This window comes from Peromyscus maniculatus, chromosome 5 (genome assembly GCF_049852395.1).
Source record: "Peromyscus maniculatus bairdii isolate BWxNUB_F1_BW_parent chromosome 5, HU_Pman_BW_mat_3.1, whole genome shotgun sequence".
Classification (NCBI taxonomy): Eukaryota; Metazoa; Chordata; class Mammalia; order Rodentia; family Cricetidae; genus Peromyscus; species Peromyscus maniculatus.
In genome coordinates, this window is record NC_134856.1 from 106984826 (window position 1) to 107004526 (window position 19701).

General features: G+C 40.2%; 1 pseudogene; it reads left to right on the forward strand.

Annotated features, from left to right (window-relative positions):
- LOC143273535 (large ribosomal subunit protein uL30-like) overlaps positions 1-7929 on the forward strand; it is a 148111-nt pseudogene extending 140182 nt beyond the window's left edge.
- Positions 7930-19701: the final 11772 nt, after the last annotated feature.

Below are 19701 nucleotides of genomic sequence, written 5' to 3' on the forward strand. Positions count from 1 at the left end.
CATGTACATGGTGCATACACACTCACACAGGCAATAACAATTACACATAAAATAAATGGATAAATCATTTAAAAAGTTATAAAGAAAGAAATACAATTGATAAATGTTCTAAGATTTATAAATTTCCAAATACATATCAAATCATTTACTATATGGCAGTATCCTAAACATTAGACAAATTAGAATAAAATATAATGAATATATTTAAGATCACAGGGTAGGAAGGATTTCTCAAATACAATTTTCCAGGGAATTAGGAAGAAAGGCAAAATTTGATATGTTTTGTAACGTTGAAAAACTTTTGCACATAAAACATACCACAGAGTTAAAGGCACAGTGCTCACCACAGGCCAATAATGTCCAGTCTTAGAAATATACCTAGAAGTTAAAACCTCAACTAGAAACAACAGCTTGATAGAAAAACAGGGAATATACATGAACTAGGAGCCACAGAAGGAGAAGTTGAGGAGCAACAGATGCAAAGAAGATGGTGATTTAATTAATATCCAGACTCACAAAAGGGAAGAAGGAGGTTTTATTCTAAGCTCCATAAGAACGGCCGGTTATAAAGGTCGGGGAAAGCCTGTGTGGAGGAGAGTTTGAAAAAGCAGGGACCCTTACCACATTAGTGACACAGCAGAGGGAAGTAAGTCCTACCCAGAGCATCGTAACAATGTCTACAAAAGTGACAAATGTGTTTATGCCATGGCTTGGCAATCGCATTGCTGGATAAACGTTCTAGAAAATTCTAGGGTACATAATGTATACATGACATCATTGCTTATAGGAGAAAACAAAACTTGGAATGTTCATTAAGAAAGAAACAGAATAAATTGTTCATGTTATTATATTGCAGCTAAATTGAAAGAGCTTGTGAACATATAAGGATCCATTTCAAAACACCTCAGGTCAAGTAACAACAAAAGCAAATTATTACATAGGATGTAATAAAATGTGTGTAAAGTAAAAGAAACCCACAATACTGTATTTACTTATTTAGTTACTTATTCCTTTTCCTTTTGGTCAGCAAAGTTTATTATGACATTTTCATGCATATATATCCCTGTAATTTGTTCTAATTTGCTCCTACTCTCTCTAGTTCTTATTAATATATATACTAAATAAAATGTTTATATATTATTCTTAGATACAGAGCGATAACTCTTGTTTGAATAAGCAATGTCCCCCATTGGCATATGCATTTGAACACTTGGTCCCCAGCTGTGGTTCAGTTTGGGAAGGTTATGGGAACTCTAGGATCTGGAACCTTGCTCAAAGTGGACTCTGGGTGTTTTTAGTCCCACTGACTTCCAGTTTTCTCTCTCTGCTTCTGGTGTACCGGGAAAATGTGATCAACCAGCACCCTGCTCCAGCTATCTGCTGCCAGGCCTTCCCACCATTCTGGGCTCTGCCTTTGGAACCATAATAGAAATCAACTCTTCTATGAGTTGTTTTGGTCATGGTCTTTTATCACAGTAACAGGAAGGTAACTAATATAATCACAAATGAAAAAATATACACTATGTGCTCAACGAATATGTAAGTGAAGTGACCGGTTCTGGGGATGAGGAGAGAGGAACAGGCTCATAGAAGAGCCCAATTTGGTCTGTAGTATTTTCAGTCTTGAATGAAAACAAAGGCCTGAATCAAACATAATAGAACACTTATGTTAACTGTGGTAGTGGTTACACATATATTTGTTGTTTTTCTTTGACAATATTCTGAAAAAAGTTTGTAAAAATTAATTTTGGTGGTGGTTACACATAAATCTGTTGTTTTTCTTTGGCAATATTTGGAAAAGGGTTGTAAAAATTAACTGAAGATTTTCATATACATACAGAATTACACAACTGGTTGACATTATTATTGTTACTATTCTTGCCATTATTATCTGTGTTCGGGAGATGGAATCCAGTGCCTTGTGCATGGTGGGCAGGCATACTGCCATTGGGCTACAACCTTGAAGCTGTTCATTTCTAGTTGTTAAACTGGCCAGTCTAGACTCAGTATGTGTTATATACAGGTCTTTAAAAGTCATAGCCACAGTAACTGGTAATTAAGAAACAATGGTAGGTTGGACACTCTTAGCTCCCAACAGCAATAGTTCTGGTTATTTCCCCATGGCCCTCTCTTTGTCAGGCTTGTGTGCACCTTTTTCTTATAATTCAGGATTATCAGAACATAAGTTGAGAAATATATTTTAGAGGGGAATTTTTACATTTGAAAGAGAAATAAAAATTCTTTTTTTATAGGAGCACACCACAACAGAATTGTAAAACTCTTGTATTGAGTGACTAAGAACCAAGGTAGAAAATATTGCTTGTGTGTTATAAACAGGAGGATTTTTATTGATTTCTCAGGGTGGTTTAGGTTTCCTGAGAGTCCAGAGAATGGCATATCTAAATATTAAGAGATTCAGCATGCATGCAGGAGGTGAGGGAGAGCGGCTTTGAAGGGAAATGGTCTTGTATTGGCTTTTTCTAAGCTATAATCCACAATGTTCCATATCCTGGGCATTTCTAACTCTTTCATTCCAGAGGCTACCTGTGAGGCAAGTTAGGTTCCAGAAGAAAACGATGTTCTTCCTTTCCCAAGAGCTGGAATTATCTAGAATCTAGATTCTAGATCTCAATTAAATGAAAATGGGATGTGTGTGTGTGTGTGTGTGTGTGTGTGTGTGTGTATGTGTGTGTGTGTTTATATGAGTGTGGTGTATGAGTGTGTTCTGTATGTGTGGTGTATATACACTTGTGTGTGTGTGTGGTGTGTGTACAATGTGTGTATATGTATATGCAAGCTTGTTTCTGTGAGTGTGGTGTATGAATGTGTTCTGTATGTGTGGTGTATATACACTTGTGTGTGTGATGTGTGTACAATGTGTGTATATGTATATGCAAGCTTGTTTCTGTGAGTGTGGTGTATGAATGTGTTCTGTATGTGTGGTGTATATACACTTGTGTGTGTGTGATGTGTGTACAATGTGTGTATATGTATATGCAAGCTTGTTTCTGTGAGTGTGGTGTATGAATGTGTTCTGTATGTGTGGTGTATATACACTTGTGTGTGTGTGATGTGTGTACAATGTGTGTATATGTATATGCAAGCTTGTTTCTGTGAGTGTGGTGTATGAGTGTGTTCTGTATGTGTGGTGTATATACACCTGTGTGTGCTGTGTGTGTGTATTTCTGTGCCCATGCACAAATGCAGATGAGAAAGAAGGAGGATTGGTGCCCTGCTCTAGCATGCACCACCATGATTTTTTGAGACAGTGCCTCTCACGGAGCCTGGAGTCCACAGTGCTGGGGTCACAGATATGTGGCCTCACCTGGAGTTTTACATGGATATTGGGATTTGAACTCAAGTCCTCATGCTTGTGTGTCAGCTTCTCTTACCAGCCAAACCAATAAACTTCCCTGGGGTCAGAGAACAGAACAGCCACTGTATTAAACCTAGAGTTTAGGCAGTGCTAGCACACGCCTTTTATCCTCGAATTCTGGGGGCAGAGATTCATCCAGATCTCTGTGAGTTCAAGGCCACACTGGAAATAGCCAGGCATGGTGACACATACCTTTAATCCCAGCACTTGAGATCTAATGTCTTGCTTGGGAAAGACACATGCTTTTAATCCCAGGAAGTGATGGCAGTGTGAGACCAAAACGAGCCATCTTAGAAATAAGACCAAAATGCTTTCATCCTAAAATTAAGGCCTCAAATTTCTCCTTTTGGGAATAGGCCATTAGTTACTGAAACCAGTCAGTTCAGATTCCAGAAACCAGGAAGTGTAAAAGTACAGAGTCACAAGATAGTCACGAGGTAATGAATGCCTGCCGGACTATGGAATGTCCTCTCCCTAGTTTCCAGGGTAACTGACCACAGAAATGCCCCCACCTGAGGGCAGCCAATGAAAAATGGTGGCAGGCAACCACTCCCTTAGAAGTAATTTCTAGAAGTCCCTAGAAGCAAGCCAATCAGAATTGTACCCGTACTAGCACCCAATACGAAGAAGTCCCTGCCTAGGCTTGTATTGCTTTTGGATATCCAGAATTAAACCTTGCTTTTGCATTCTGGCATGCTTGTCTTTGGTGGTCTCTCTGGGGGTCACGATCTGGGCACAACAGCAAGAAGCAGAAAGGTATATAAGGCGTGAGGAACAGGAACTAAAGGCTTTTAAGCTTTTAGGCTTTTAAGCAGTTCAGCTGAGATCCACTGGGATGAGGACTCAGAGGCTTCCAGTTTGAGGAAACATGATCAGCTGAGAAGTTGGCAAGGTGAGGTTAGCTGTGGCTTGTTCTTCTTCTCTGATCTTTCAGAATTTACCCCGATACCTGGCTCCTAGGTTTGCTTTTATTAATAAGACTGTTTAGAAATTTGTGCTATACCCAGTCTTTTTCTTTTAAATCAATTCTGTTATAAAATATGGTTGGTAAATCTTGGTCACTGGTTTCTATTTCTATCTTATTTATTTCAATCCATTTTCTCCTGGTATGTGCACATAACTGTTCACTGATACGTTCTAATCATATTCTGCTTTTTATAAATTAAAAAGTGGTTAGCAATTTTGTGAAAAAGAGGAAAAAATAAAGGAGTGTACAGAAGCATTGCCTTTCTTAACCTCTAGCTCATTATTTCCTTCCCTAAATTTCTTTGCATAGGATTATATGGGAGTTTATAGAGGCCCGTCAAATTGCTAAGAAATAGTGGGATATCTTTGGTGTAATTTATTATTTCTTTCTTCTACAGCACTTTATACAGAGGGCTCATTCTGCTCCAAGGAACAAAGGGAAGAAAAACAGCTCCGGGATGGAGGCTCTGAGGAGCACTGCAGAAATGACCTTGTTGTTCATGTTAAAGCACATGTTTGGCCTTCTCTGACAGACACATTCTAAGAGTGAAGCCCTTAGTTTTATGTTATGGGGGATCTTAGGTATGGGCCACCTGGATTTATCCTTCCACACCCAGTTTGATGAGAGATAGGTTCGACATACTGTGCTAAGCTAAAAAAAAAAGAGGTATTTCTCTGATTACCAACTACAGAAACACCCAGTCACGTGAAACACAAATCAACCTGATTCAAGCTTTTGAGATTTTTCCCAGTAATAGGCCTACTGCTGTTTACACCTTCCCGCACCCCAATCCAGGCCAATGGTCTGTTTGTGCCTGGCATCCTTTTCTGAAAAGCTTTATGAAGAGAGAGGCTATAAGCCCTGGGTCTTATTCTTATTAGAAGTATTTATGGCTTGCATTCAAGTTCATAGTGTATTTGAAAAATCTTCCTTTATGACTTAATTTTCCTGAGGTTTTATTGATAAAGATAAGGTGTGTTACAGCAGCAGCTTTCCTTTCAAAGAAGCAAATCAAAAGCTGTGATTCAGGAGACTCGGGGAGAACTGTGGTACACATTCCATTAACTTTAAAGTAGAACATGTATGTTACCATTCTAGACCCAGAGGCAGCCCTCTTGACTGCTACTGTCAGCCTTGAGAGGCTCTAGGATTGTAAGGCAGGGAAATAGCATCCTGCCTGCCATTACTGGAAGAGTGGCCACTCTAAATTTGGAGTGTGACTCTACTTGGAATTAGGGTCTTTGCAGGTATAATGAATGACTCAGCTATAATCAGAAATGAGAGCAGGCTGAGCATAGGGTGTCCCTGTGAGAACACTGGTGTCTCTTTAATAAGAAAAGGCAGAAGTTGGCATTTGTCATCAGAATCTGAGATATCAATGGTGTAAGCCCAAAGGTCCACAAGGTGTTGCAGCTTCTCTGTCTTCATCAGATCTTCAATGGCACCTTTGATAAGCTCAACAAGTCTTCAATTAACATGCTGAGGACTGTGGAACCATACATTGCCTGGGGATACTGTGATACCTCAGTAAAACCCCCCACTCTATCCCCTACAGACAAAGAGAAGCTTAAACCAGGATTCCTAAGTGTAGATAAGAACTTAGACCCCTTTTCCCCAGGTGGCTGTATCTGCTACAGGGACTTTGGAAAACACAGTCAGAATATGCGACCAAAAGACTAAAAAGGGAGGAGGGTTAAAATAAATTATATGGTCTGTGCCTTTAAGAACTAGCCTCACAAAGAAAGGGGAGTGCTCCTTCCAACCTCCCTGCTGTGAGTGAGAGATTTGGAAGAGCCTCCCTGGAGGCTTGTAAATTTAGAAAGCACCTTACTTTTGCATTCTGTACCTAAAGTCTCCAGTGGCGGCTTTGGGGACATGATCTAGGCACAACAAGACCCTCACTCTATTGTCTCAAAAAGGGAGCCTTAGACAAAGATATCTCAATATAGATAGACCCAGGCCAGTTTCAAGTCCCCAGAAATGATGGCGCCAGATCCAGGAACAAAAGAACAGAGTCAGGATGTCTGATGGTAACCAATTAACCACGAGATGCCCCTCTCCGGAGATAACATGACCAGACCCCAGAGAGAAGTTGTAAAACTCCTGACAGGGCAAACAGATAAGCTAGAATAAGATAAAGTCCAGGCCCGGGAAAAACTGGACCAATCAAGGATGGACCCATACTAACCCCCTCCCCTCTAAGAAATTTTATGGGTTTTGCCTATAAAAACTAACTTCCCCCCAAAAGGATAACTCTTCTCTGCCTCACTTGAGATGGCTTGAGTTGAGTTCCCTGTCATGACTTGTAACAGATAAACCTTGCTTTTGCATTCTGGTATGCTCGTCCTTGGTGGTCTCTCTGGGGGTTACGATCTGGGCACAACAGATACCCCCACCTGAAGTCAGTAAATGAGCTCATCTACAAATGTGACTATGGCAAAAGAATAAGAAGAGAATTGCCTTGACAGATAATTCCTTGATTGCTCGATCTCTTGGTAAATATGGCATCATCTGCATGGAGGATCTAATTCACGAGATCTATACAGTTGGAAACTGCTTCAAGGAAGCGAATGAGTTCCTGTGGCCCTTCAAATTATCTTCTCTATGAGTGGAATGGAGAGAAAGACAACTCATTTTGTGAAAGTGTATGGATTACCTAGGGTCTGGGATTTCACTACATCAAGTGTGGGATATCTGAGGGAAAAAAATCTATGTACACTATGCTTTTATGTTAGTTAACTTTATTCCTCTAAGACAAAATTCCGTCTATTCAGCTACAGCTCCACCAGGCATTCAGTACAAGAATAAATCTAGATACACCAAGCTCTTTATCCATCTACTTTATTTCTCTGGGATGAAATCCAGTCTCTATAGCTTCAGTTCTGTCCTGACACTCAGTTCCTCTTTGTCCTCTCTTTTACTGTTCTCTCAAAGTCCTGCTAACAACTAAGCTCTTATGCTTCCAGCCTCATCTTTGTCCTCTGTTTCTTTTCCCTCCATCTCTACTTGCTCTCTACTCCTGGCTCAAGAGTTCTGCCTTATCATCTACACTACCTCTGTGTTCTTCTCTTCTCCCTGGTCATGCTGTTCTTCTCTCTGCTCTACTGAAAATGCCTGTTTTTTCTCCCCCTGGCCATGTAGTTCTCTCGTGTAAAAACCTCTTTTGTTCTCAGTCAATTGCTCTAGAGAGCCACTGGCCTGAAGGCAGGGAGATGGTCTGAGCTTCATTTGCACAAGAAACACCAGCTTGTCTTTGATTACATGACCTTATTTAAGTACTGACTCCAGCAGGGTAGTCAGTTACCTAGAGGTTCAGCAGGTCTGAGGAGCTGAACTGTTTGCCAAATGGTCTGGGAATATTTGGGCATGCAAGAATTTCATAGCAGAAGACAGATGAAATATTAAGAGCTGGATAACACCAAATACTCATAATAAATGGCTTACCTTTTGATAGACCCTTGGCCAGTCAAAGTATAGCTTTAATACAGATGAATCTCTATAGTATATTCTTACGGCCCACTAGAATAGTGGAGATGCTGACAACAGGGAAGACCAAATAAACCGGCTTATTAGACGGAAGAACTAAGGTGTTGCCCATGGCATTTTTGTAATCTGGTCAGTTAACAAACAGTCATAGCTTTGCAAACAGAAAACAACCCCCCCCCAAATAAACAACAACAACAACAACAAAAAAACAACAACCAAGAACCAGCATCTTCACTATAGGAAACAATTCATGGCTGAAGATCCAGGTGAGAAATCCCAGGTGAATTAAGCAATAAATACTCGAAATGATGGACTCTGAGTTGTAGTGAGTGACTCATACAGGAGACCGTTCATCTAAAAAGCAAACCACTCCCTGAGGAGAACAAAGGAGCTAGCTGCCAGGAGAAGGCTGTCAGGGAGAGGTCTCCTGGTTCACTTCTCTTCCTTTACCACTCCTCAGATCTTCATATTTACAACCAACTCTCCTCCACTTAGTTTCCTTGTCCTTGAGATTTCTGTGACATGCTTCTTGTCCTCTACTTGTCACTTGGCAAAGACAGAGAGCGAGGCTGGAATTCTCTTGGGGGAAAGCATCCAGTGATGTTTGGGGGCACTGTGGGTCTTCAGTAAGCGTGGAGGTGGGCTATAATGAAGCTGTGCTTTGCCATCAGCAGTTCCATGAGTGAACCTCATCAGATACCCCTCTTAGGTCAACTCTTCAATTGCACATTTCAAGCTAAGGGCCCTACAGGGCAGAGGAAAAATGCTTTGAACGACTGTCTGTAATCTTCCTTTTAATGCTATGTTTTTCCCCAGGATAACACCTAATTGCTTTGTAAATGGCCTGGTTTTTGCCTTTGACAGTCTTGCATGGAAGGCAATTATGGACTTCTTTTAATGTGTAAAATACTTTCTTAGGTCTATTTTTTTTTTTTTTGGTTTTTATTTATGCTCCCCAGTCATAAAACTCCTATAGCCAGCAGTTATCATTTCTTGTCATCTGCTAAGATATGTCCTTCATTCCTTGAGACTTTTGTGTTTTCTGATGAAGTGGGGAGTTACTGGGTAACTGCAGGAGTTCTGCTCATGCTGCTTGCTAGCAAGAGAGAGAGTGCTCATGTAATTGATGTAACTTTCAAGGTGCAGATCTGTTTCTGAGACAGAACATAGCCTTTGGGTAGAAGATTTGGGAGGTATGAAGGCAGCCCTCCCCCCCAAGGAAGACAAGGAATGTGTCAAAGTCACCTTTGTAGATGATATTAATAATTAATTATTGCCCAAATTTCAGAACTATAGCAAAACACCCTTTTCCTCTTAGCAGCCGAGTGCTTTCCCGTGGCAGAGTGGCCTCTGCATTCCACATCTGCAGGCAGATCTTTGGTTTGGTTAAGACCTCAGAAGTCCCACCCCATTTAGGGTCCTAGTTCCCCTGTCCCCACCATTTATTAGCTAGAAGCCAAGCTTCCTTCCTAGCTCTTCACACTCAAGTGTCTTAATTATTCTGACTACTTTGGCTTGTCTGTCTGTGAGCCAATCTTTTTATTATTTGAAGAGCTCATGAGAATAGGATATTCCTTTTTTGGGGGGCAGGGGGGTATCTTGCTTTTGTAATTAAAAAAATCTCTGGGATTTTTTAAGACATTATTTCACCTCTCTCTAATAATGCCAAACAACATTTATCTTCTTCCCAGTTCTCTTTCTTGGTGACTGAATAGCAAGGATGGAGGATACTTAAGAGTTTCAAAGATAAAAGCACAATTGTTACCTCTACAGACATGTTATAAGAGATATTTTTGTGTGTGTATTTTTAAAATCTTCTTTTCTTTTCTTTTATTGAAGAAAGATTTTTTTCAGACACTATATTCTGATTACACTTTCTCTTCCCCCTACTCTTCCCAGTTCCTCACCACCTCCCCTCCCATCCGGATCCACACCCTTTCTGTCTCTCCTTAGAAAACAAACAGGCATCTAAGGAATAATAATAAAATAAGATAAATCAGAAGCAAACAAATTGGAATGTGACAAAGCAACCAAATAAGGAAAAGGGCCAAAGAAAAAGCACAAGAAATGCAGATAGACACAGAGACACACATGTTCATACACTCAGGGATCCCATAACAACTCAAAACTGGAAGCTGCAATACAGGAAGACCTATATGGTAGGAAACAAATGCTCTGACTTAAGACAGTGAGACAAAGAACCTTCAAAGATGCCTTGAGTTTGTTTCAGGGTGGCCACCCACTGCTGGACATGGGGCTTCCCCTTAAGTTTCCCTTAGACTGGGGTTTGTTTCCTCAGTGAGACTCTCTTAGAGAAAACTAACTTTCATTTGCAAGTGGCTATCAATTGGAGATTGCTTCTGGGTTAGGTATGGGGGCGGGGATGTCCTTTCAGCTCTAAGAGCCCATCTGGAACAGACTGGTGCAGGCCTGTGTGGCTGCTTTAGTCTCTGTGAGTTCATATATGTGGCCATCCTGTTGATTTGGAGGGGCTTGTTTTCTTGGTGTCCTCCATATCCCACGTCTGTTATGCTCTTTTTACCTCCTCTTCTACAGGGTACCCTGAGCGCTGAGAGTTTGATGGAGACATCCTATTTAGGGCTGGATGTTTCAAGATCTCTCACTCTCAGCATAACGTCTGGCTGTGGGTTTCTGTAGGTGTTCCTATCTGCTGCTGGAGGAAGGTTTTCTGATGATGGCTAAGCAAGGCACTAATCTACGAGTATAATATAGTATATGTATATTAAGAACAGTAGCATTTGGTTTTCCCCTAGGTCCCTGGGCTCTGTAGTCTTTGGTTCTTGGTCACCCAAGCAGTGTCAGATATGGGTTTCATCTCATGGAGTGGACCTTAAGTCAAATCAAACATTGGTTGATTACTCCTACAAGCTTTGTGCCACCATTACCCAACCATATCTGCAGGCAGGATGCCATTGTAGATCAAAGGGTTGGTGGCTGGTTTGGTGTTTATGTTCTTCTTTTGCTAGGGTGCAGAATATCTTTCTGTAGCAAAGACATCAGAACATAGGGTTCAAGGCTCTATGTAGTAGGTACCAGCTCGACATCTCCATGTTTAATTAGTTGTGCAGGTTGCCTTCAATAATGGGGTCAAGACTTACAGTCTTGGATTATCAGCCTGGGTTATTTGAGAATTCCCATGGGATCCCTTTGACCAAAACTCAATTAGATCGAGTAACCCAATCCTGGTACTAAAATCTTCATTCTTCTGACAAGAGATGGTCAGCTGGGACTCTGCTTCCTCCATTATTTGGCAATTTTATTTAGATCGTCTTTATATATGTATATATTTTAGAAAACTTCTACTGTACTGTTTCCATATACCCCTCAAATTACCCTTAATTTTAGTTGTCTCTCCCTATATTCTTTCCTTCATCCTCCTCTCATCTCTCCCTCCCAACTTGGTTCTCCCATTCCAGCCCCCATCTATAACTGTCTATTCTTTTTTCCTTTCCCAATGAGACTACCACCCAGTCCCTTACTCTATACCTAATATCTGCAATTCTATGGATTGTAGCTTGGTTGTCATTGGCTTAGCAGCTTATATTGTTGTATTATTTATAAACAAGATATTGTTGATGATACAGCCAGTTGCTGTGCTTTTTTATGACAGCTTTTATTATCCTATTAAATTCTTTTATTGAACCTTATTTATTTTAAAAATGTTAAAAATACATAGTTTAGACCTCTTTTTAGCCCATCTTAAAGAGTGTTTTGAATACTCACTGACTTGATTTTATTGAGTACTGACTCCATGTAAATTATTTTAAATTTCCAGTAAAATATTATATTTAAAATACCAATACAAAGTAGGTATTGTGATTATTGTCATTTTACAGATGTGGGAACTAAGCACTGGAAAACAGGCAACTTGTCTGAAATTACCCAAATAATAAATGAGGACACTGGGATCCAGATGCAGGGCATCCGACTTTAGGACTGGGGCTTTAGCAAGTACTCCAAGGTATGGATCTATGGCGCAGAGAGCAGAAAGCTGTCCCTATACTATGAATCTTAAACAACTTCCAAAGTCTTGCTCTGAATAATGGTGTCATTGGGAAGCAGTGAAACCATTAAGAGAGCCAACTACCACTTTTGGTGGCACATGCTTATAATGCTAGGACTTTAGAGGCAGACAGGAAGTTCAAGGTCACCTTCAGGCACATAGTGAGTTCTAGGCCAACCTAAGACACATAAGACCTTGTCTCAAAAAACGAATGCCATGGACCTAGCAGCAGGTCTTCAGGTCTTTGGCGGCTGCCCTGGGGTGGGGTTCTTACCCTCTCCTCACTTTGATGCTGACTTATGAGTGGAGTGGTTGTAGCACATGCTGCTGCCATGAGGTGCTGCCTACTACACTCCTGAAAGCAGTGGACACAATAGTTTGCAATGAAACCTACAAAACTGTGAGCCAAGTAAACTTTTTTTAAGTTGCTCAATATATTTGTAATAATGACAGAACTGAGATTAGCTACTGCCTGGGTGGTGGTAGCGGCTATTACAGCTTCTTTCTGTTTTGCTTGTATCTGAAGTTAAGGTTAATGGTTATTTGATTTTACACAGGTTATTTAAAATTTTGGAGACTCAGTGGTACTTTCATCTATAAAATAAGTCACCATCCATTTATGTGGCAACAACAACATTGAATTTAAAGTCACGGTATGAAGGCTAAAATGATGACTATGACAAGATCTTGACAGCAATGAATCCTGTTTTCCATCAGGGACTCCAGAGCAGTGGCTTTTAAATGATTTTGAATTCTAAGACATTTTGGTAAAAACTATCCAGGCAGTTAAAGTCTATTTTTCTCTCTTGAACTAAGTAGATATGTCCCTTTAACTTGTAGGTTTCAATAGAAAGCAACATGTGAAATTAAGAATATATATACATATATGTATATATACATATATGTATATGCATATATATGTACATATGTATGTGTGCTTTTCCTAATCTTGTGTGTGTGTGTGTGTGTGTGTGTGTGTGTGTGTGCCTGCCTGTATGTGAATGCATGTTTCCATATGTATTGACATGTATGCCTATGGCAGTCAGGACAACTTCAGGGTCTGGTCCTCATCTTCTACATTGTCTGAGGCAGGATCTCTTGCTTTTACCATTGTGTACATCAGGCTACCTGGTCTGTGAGCTTCCAGCAATTCTCTTGTCTCCACCTCCCATCTTGGAGGATGACTGATATGCTCTGCTGTGTCTATGGCTTCTGGGGATAAAAACTCAAGTCCACATGATTATATGATAGGGGACTTTACCACTGAGTCATTTCACCAAACCCAAGGCTATCTGTTTTTAGAAGGAATTTAAACAGGAATTGAATTCAGTGTATTACAGAGGACTCAAGCATCCATGCAACAAACATATATGTTACTATATGTTAGGTACCCAACATCCCAGGTACAGGTATATGCTTTAGCCCCCACAGGAAGAGGAGGGGATCTTTAGCATGGACAAAGTTATTTATAATCATTAGTTGTAAAGTTGGTAGAAAGTGCCTTCAAGAGGTGTGAGGAGAGAATCAGTTTGCCCTAGTGAGGTAAAGACATTTGCATAGGGTTGACTAGTTGGATCAAAACAGAGTAAAACTAACTAAATTCAGCAATATCATTATTTTTAAAAAAAAACAAAACCCTGTCAACTAGAGAATGGGTATGGTGGTGCATGCATGCCTTTAATCCCAGAACTCTGGAAGCAAGGTAGGGTGATCTCTATGAGTTTGAAGCCAGCTTAGTCTACAGAGTGGGTTTCAGGGCAGATAGGGGTACACTATGACACCCTTCTCAAAAAGAAGTTATAAAATGCTAGCTAAAAGGCTAGGTATATATATGAAGTTGGTAGAGTGCTTGTGTATCCTTCCTGAAGCCTGAAGTTCAGTTCCTGAACACATTAGCAGGGTATGGGAGAGCACACATGTAGTCTCAGTACTTAAGAGATGGGGGCAGGAGGATGGGAAGTTCAAGAATGTGGTGGGGTGAATAAGAATGGCCTCTATAGGATCTTATGTTTGGATACTTGATCTCCAGTTTGTAAACTGTTTTGGAAGGATTAGGAGGTACAGCCTTGTTGGAAGATGTGTGGGCTTTGTGGTTTCAAAAACTCATGCCATTCCCAGTTAGCTTTATCTACCTCCTTCTTGATGATAAGGATGTAAGCTCTCAGCTACTGCTCAGCACCATGACATGTCTGCTTGCTGCCATGCTCTCTGCCAAGGTGGTCATGAACTCTAACCTCTGGAACTGTAAGCCCCAATAAACTCCTTTTTCTATAAGTTGCCTTGATCACAGTGCCTCTTCATGGCAATAAAAAGTAACTAGGACAAAGACTCTTAATACATAGTGTGTGCTGTGGAATAATACTTCTGTACACTGTGAATATGTATTACTCCCATTGGTTAATAACAAGCTAACAGGCTGGTAGCCAGGCAGGAAGTTAGGTGAGAAAGCCAAACCGAGAATGATGAGAAGAAGGAGGGCACAGTGAGAGGAGTCACCAGCTAGATGCAGAGGGAGCAGGAGATGAACGTGCCATGCTAATAAAGGTACTGACATGTGGCAGAGTGTAAATAAGGAATACGGGTTAACTTAAAATGTAAGAGCTAGTTAGTAACAACTCTGAGCTATCAGCTGAGCATTTATAATTAATATAAGCCTCTGTGTGTTAATTTGAGAACTGGTGGGCGGAAGAGAAATGTCAAACTATAGTTAGTGGGTTCCAAGCCAGCCTGAGATAGATGAGGATCAACCCTCCTTCAGGACCTACAGGCAGTTAATGATTGCTGGGGAAGGGAGATACATTAGTTTCAGTTGTATAGTCACAGTTAAGGTGTCAATGTTCCTACCAGCAATCCTAATGAAATGTATGAGTCATAAACAGAAACATGAACAAGGGGACTAATGGGAAAGAGGAAGTGGCCAACAGGACTAGGAGGGACAAAGGACGTAGTGGAGGGAGTGTGATCAAGATATATAACACACATGCATGAAATGTCAATATGAAACTCTTTATTGAATACAAGCTAGTAAGATGCAGAAAGTAATAAAATACCAGCTAGCATGATACCACAGGTCACAGATGAGTTAGACAGAGGCCTGTGCCTTGTTGCTGGGATGGGGTCAATCAGATGATACATCAGACTTCTTCCTCTCTTTGGGGCCTCTCCAAAACATTCCTGAGAGTGTTGGGTGTGATACATCTGTGTTTGGTTCCCACCCTCATCATTATGCTGTTGTGATGCTCCCCTGATCTCAAATTCACTTTCAACAGTTCTTGTTCACCAGGTGCAGTATTTAACATTTATTTACTTATCTGTGTCTTCCATCTTCTGAGCTCACACACAGAACATAATAATGTAAACCCTCTGTGGCAGCCTGATATTGGGCACTGTGAATATCAGAGAACTTACTGGGTTGTGTCTCTTGCCTCTGGTTTAATGTAATCTGTGGATCTTGCTCACCACACTAAGTCATTTGTAAACATAGTTAAAATATGAGGACCCCATAATACAGATTCTTGCCATATGTTTTTTTTTTTTATAATAATTTCTTCCACAGATGGTGAATCTATTGCCTCTATTTATTTAGTTTGCTCTTTGGAAGGAGAGTTTACAGAGCATGCCCCAGGATGCTCCACATAACTAATGCAGCTTTTGTAAATTTATAATAGTCTCAACATTTGCTGCTTTGCGAGCGACTCTGACATGCTTCCTTGTAATGAAAAGCTGTTATCAGTAATTTCACTAAAACATATCAATGGCAATAGATAATGGGAAAACATCTTTTCCATTTGCAGATAGATCTGAATACATTGTCTCCATGTGCCCAGGCCCTCACTGGTCCCCTCTTGAATGGTGGATAGAAACTGTGTCTGGTTAAAGGATGCTGCAATAGACACTGAATACTGAATTTTTAATGCTGTGAAGCTGTTAACTAGGGGCCTGATTGCATGGCAACCTAGAGAGGATTAACTCTTAGAGACATCTGGCAAATTGGTTCCCAAACTCTCATTGCACAGCTGTGGGAGGTTCTCTGGTGTTTGAAGCTTCCTGTTATTGACTAGGAGTATTTAAGTATTGGAACCCATTGAAACCAATGGAGCTCTTCTCATCCTGAAGGAATACTTTCCACGAGGAGCTGTTTATAGGCACCACTCACACCCACCCCGTGTTCCCAGACCTCTTAAACTTCTGCCACCATTTTAGATGCTTAAGAATATCATATGTCTATCATTTCACACCTGGATAAGAAGATTTAACAATGGAAACATTCTACCCTGTGCTTTAGGGGGTGATTTTTTTTTTCTTTTCTTTCTCCTATGGTGTGAGGATAGAATCTACAGGAGGGTGGCACCAACACAGCTCTTAGTTGTGAAACACACAACAATGCAAGTCATTCTCCCAAGAAAGTATGGATAACTTATCTTCATTGTCTTGCATTTATTATATTTTTATATTTAGTTTATTTATTTGAGTGTGTGAGTGCTCATGTGCTGTAATGTATGTGTGGAGGTCAGAGGGAACCTTGTGGGAGGTGGTTCTCTCCTTCTACAATGTGGCTTTCGGAGACTGAGCTCAGGTCATCAGGCCTGGGGATAAGCATCCTTACTATTTCACAGGCCTTATTTTATTTCATAATGACATCAAAGGGCATGTTAGGAGCAAAGTGCTATAAAAACTCAGATATCCCCTTTCTTTTGGACATCTTACCATTTATCTAGCTAGAACAAAAGGCACTGTCACATAAAAGGTACTGTGTTACTCACTAAATGAATGAATGAATGAAGATACCAAACAAGTTTCTATCCAGCTGTAGTGGATATAAAATTTAAGATATAAGAATAGACAAAAATATATTTGATAATAAAGTTTTTCCACGGAAAAAGAAGAAGTGTGTTTTAAATTTAAGAGGAAAAATGTAACAAGAGAACAGAAAATAAGAGTCATAGTGGAAGAGAACGGGCATGGATAGAACTGGGGTACCACTTTGGGGACACATCCAACAGTCTGATTGTAAGTAACTTCCAAAAGGTGTCTGCCATTATCTTTGGGTTATTAATTCATGATCTAGTTTACTTCTCCCTATAGGACTAGTTCTGTGAACATGTTCTGGCCTAAATGTTTGGAAGCCTCAGAAATCTAACTTAACAATTATTTCCCTCCACCACCTCAGACTCAAAATGTATAAGGTGGTCTTTGACTGTTCTAGGGCTTATCAATCAATAGAATGTGGAATTCAGCTGAATAATTCAAGTTCAATAGAAAGTCCTGACACATGGGGCTTGGAGATTTGCTTGAACTGGGACAAGCTGAGAGAGGTTGATGGTAGAAGGAGACTTAGAGGCACCCAGGGGATCACTTAGGAAGTCAATATTTGTTACTGTCCTGGTTTCAATGAGAGCCAGGAGGACAATGTTTCAGGGGCTATCTCCATTATTTTCTGCTTCACAGAGACTTGAGCCTTTGTGAAGGGGTAGCCGAAGAACAAACAAAGTCAGAAACATTTGCAGCAGGAAAGAATTAAGAGTCGTGGTGGAATCACTGAGTGTGGCCATTCCAACTGTACAAGTGAGTGTTGACCATTAAGCAAGTTGGGACAAGAGTCAAATGGGTAATAATACTATTATCTACCTAATTACAATGCATTATACCAATTTCAAAACATTGTTTTTATCTAAGCCATATAGTATTTACTGTAGATTATAAAGTTTGGAAAAACATTGTTTATCATATAAGCCTACAAATGAGATCTAATAAATAGGTTTGGCGAAAATGCATAATTGCCTTAATTGAAGATGTGAAAAAGGTTGTATTTTAAAATGGCTCAAAATGGGCTTGAAACAGACCATCCTGACTTCTCCAGGAACATTTTCTGCTGGTTGGCTCTCCTATTCTTTGGCCTATGGGAGCATCCTTATCTCTTTGGTGGGATCTGCTCTCCGTTGAAATTTTTTATTTTTGAACGCAATTCAAGTCAGGTGTGAAGACACTCACTCCAAACAAGCTTTCCATCCCTCCCAAGTCCTGTTTGGAGAAATTCACTTCTAAAGGAAGAGACTGACCTTCTAACTGCTCTTGATCTCCAGCCTGCTGTGTCCTGGCCCTCAGCTCCTCTCCAAGCCTCCCGTGTTTGCCCTCCTGCACTGGAGTTTGTGGATTTCTGCGTTTTCACACTCAGGTCAAACTAGTTGCTGATAAATTGCTCTTCAGTGTAGACCCACTGGACTGTAGCTTCTGAAAGGAAAGCTCAACCAAAGAGCAAGGGTTTTGCTGAGTGTTTAAATCAGTCTAAAGCCAGGGATGTGAGCTATGCTTAGCTTGCTCAAGTGAGTGCTGTCACTGTCTACTGTGACCTCTTCCTCTCTTGGAGTATCTGCCAGTGGAGGAGTGAGGAGAGAGCCTAGAAGTTAAATATGCACTTACTGAGGATTATGATCACTTTCCCACTCCTCCACTTTCTATATCTTAACAGACTCAGTACTAATAAAATAATAATTATGAAAAGTAAAATAAACAATACCACCGATACTCATTATGAAATTGAAGTATCTATCTTATTCTTGAGCTGTACATCACTAACTTAGGATTCCATAAACATCAAAGATGGCTGTTAAAGAAGGATGTCTTCCTCATTCTTTTTTTACACACACAGACACATACACACACACACACTTACAAACACCACCCCCATATAAACATACAAACACACACACAGAATGCACAGATACATATAGTACCCAGACACACACACATAGCACACACACACACACAACACACACACACACACACACACACACACACACACACACACACACACACACATACATCCTTTAGTTTACTAGAGCATATATATTTTTTCCAATCGGCATCCCCTTCTCTACTCAGACAAAACTATTTGAACAAATGGTACACATTAGGTTTGATAAACATCTTTCTACCAGGTGGACTTAATATAACAAATTATTATCTACTTTTCCTCATCCTGGAATAGTGCAAGAATGGCAGTAAACCTTTTTTTCCCAAGACAAGTCTTTGGGGGAGTGAGCGGAAACCAGGGGGAAAAAAAACTTCTGGAGGAATTTGGAGGAGAATGTATAGTTACCAGCTCTTGGATTCTTGGGCACTGCTGCTGCCTTTTCTTTCTGTTTGATTTCTCAATTGTGTCACAACCCGAGGTTGACAATCACTATTAACCATCACACTGTCAGTGCACAGGTTCATCATAAAAAGTGCATGAACTTTTCACTATACTATAGCTTTTACTGTACTATACTTCTTTAATTATTCTATGGTATTATTAGTTACTATTAATAACTTTTACTGATAACTAGATAACTGATAATTAGATAAATATCTAATTTATAAATGAAACCTTGTGGCAGGTATGTATGTACAAGGAAAAGAGGTAGGTACAGCATTCAATACCATCCATGGTTTTAGTCATCCTCTGGGGTTCTTGGCATGTGTGGATAAGAAAAGACCACTTTATATTTCTATAAATCTTGTCAACAACTTTAAAAATATTTTATTAAAAATATTTTTGTCTACTCTCCTGCTAAAGTCTGGTCTTTTGTCATACAAGTATAAAGTCCAAGTGGGAGGTAGACAGATGTCTGAGGAGTGAATGGGTCATCATTGTGGTAGTTTGCCTCTAATTGACCCCCAAAACCCCATAATCCCATAATCTCAAAGGGAGTGACACTATTAGGAGGTGTGGCTTTGTTGGAGTGGGTATGGCTTTGTTGGAGGAAGTATGTCACTGTGGGGGTGAGCTTTGAGCTTTCCTGTACTCAGGATACTGCCCAATGTCTCAGTTGATTTCCTGTTGCCTACAAGATGTAGCAGTCTCAG